This window comes from Epinephelus moara, unplaced genomic scaffold (assembly GCF_006386435.1).
Source record: "Epinephelus moara isolate mb unplaced genomic scaffold, YSFRI_EMoa_1.0 scaffold3084, whole genome shotgun sequence".
Classification (NCBI taxonomy): domain Eukaryota; kingdom Metazoa; phylum Chordata; class Actinopteri; order Perciformes; family Serranidae; genus Epinephelus; species Epinephelus moara.
Window position 1 is genome coordinate 654 of NW_026080743.1, and position 1,526 is coordinate 2,179.

The 1,526-nt window shown below is 35.8% G+C and overlaps 1 long non-coding RNA gene across 1 annotated transcript in view; it reads left to right on the plus strand.

Moving 5' to 3' along the window:
- Window positions 1-716: 716 nt before the first annotated feature.
- LOC126387247 (uncharacterized) overlaps window positions 717-1,526 on the plus strand; it is a 2,891-nt gene continuing 2,081 nt past the window's right edge. The window contains exons 1-2 of the long non-coding RNA XR_007569619.1: window positions 717-916; window positions 1,078-1,216. This is a non-coding gene — a long non-coding RNA (uncharacterized LOC126387247). The remainder of the gene's footprint in view (window positions 917-1,077; window positions 1,217-1,526) is intronic.

The window sequence follows — 1,526 nt, forward strand, 5'->3', positions numbered from 1 at the left end:
TTGTTCTTTAAGTCACGGTTATAAAATGTAAATATCTAGTTGGTTTACAGACTTTGTTATTATGTTCAGGGCAAAGTGCAGAGATAATATACAAAATGTCTTTGTTTTTAGTTCAGAGGACAAGGATCATAGAAGGAAATTTAATTTTTACCATTAGTATGCAAGAACCACTTTAAAGAAAATGTGTATCTCAGTATGTGGTGTTAAACTGGAATAAATTGGATGATTATTTAAAGGGTTACATTAATATCTCTCGGTTCAAGAGAATATATAAAGAGAAAATAATTAGAAAATATGAAGGTATCAGGTAAATGTTATTGAATGATGTGGTGCTGTGTATGGCATTTGATTATTTTGTCTCTCTTAATTTTCTTGTAAATACAACAGTGCTGGAAAAACAGACAGATAGACAGACAGACAGATAGACAGATAGATAGATAGATAGATAGATAGATAGATCTATGTATATTTGTTAATTAATTTTTTCGATAAAGGGGCTGGTAAAATAAGATTTTTTTTCTCCAAACCCCTTTTCGGTCATGGAATGTAATGAAACATATGATTTGTGATTTGAATGTAGACTGTGTGTTTCCATGAGCGTAATAAATAAATAAATAAATAAAAATATAAATGAATATAATAGGCAAATTTGTATTGTACCCCCATTAGAGAAACAGTGTTCTAGAGCAATTAAACAATAGCAATTTTTGATTGCTGTTTCTTTTTCCTATATTGTTCCTTCAGGTCCACATCAGCATTTTTCAAAAAAATAACCCACCGCAGGTGACGAGATGCACGGTGTGCTGTGCACTTTTTCACTGCCCCCTTTGCCCCACTGCCATGTACAAGCCTCGGTCAAAGGCCATGGTTTTGCGGCACTTGGAGGTGCATAAAAAAAATGCGCTCCAACATGAAGGTTAGTTCCCCTCTATCAACTTTGTGCTATGCCATTATCACTTGTTTGCTTGTAACCACTGCTGCTAAGTAAGCTTACCCATAATAATGTCACATACTAGTTAGCTTTATTTTACAGGGAAAACACACAATGTTGGACATGATGCCTTTGTCTCTTCATAGATTTCTACATAACCAAATGCAATCAGGCCTGCAGGACTGGAAGCAGTGGCCACTTCCACTGCCCTTTCTGCAGTAAAACAACTGTCAGAAGGCAGGATGCAGAGAGGCATTGCAAATCTGCCGGCCACTGTCTGTACTGGTGAGTGTGTGTGTGTGTTTGTCAAAAACTATCTATGTGGGTGTGTGTGTTTCTGTGAAGGTTTTGAGTGTTTTTCCCAGGTGCATATTAACCCTCTGGCACAGTTAGGTACTTTTTTCACACTATTCACTTTTTATTTTTTGATCATTTTGGCTGTGTCCATGATTATGGCATACATTTTTGCAAGATGGTGTATTTTTTATGTTAGAAGTCCAAGCTCAGCTCCTGCAGTAAGTCTAAAACACACTGTGCAGACACAAAAGTTGCATTAACAAGGTTTAAGGACCAAAAATGTACCATACATATAAAA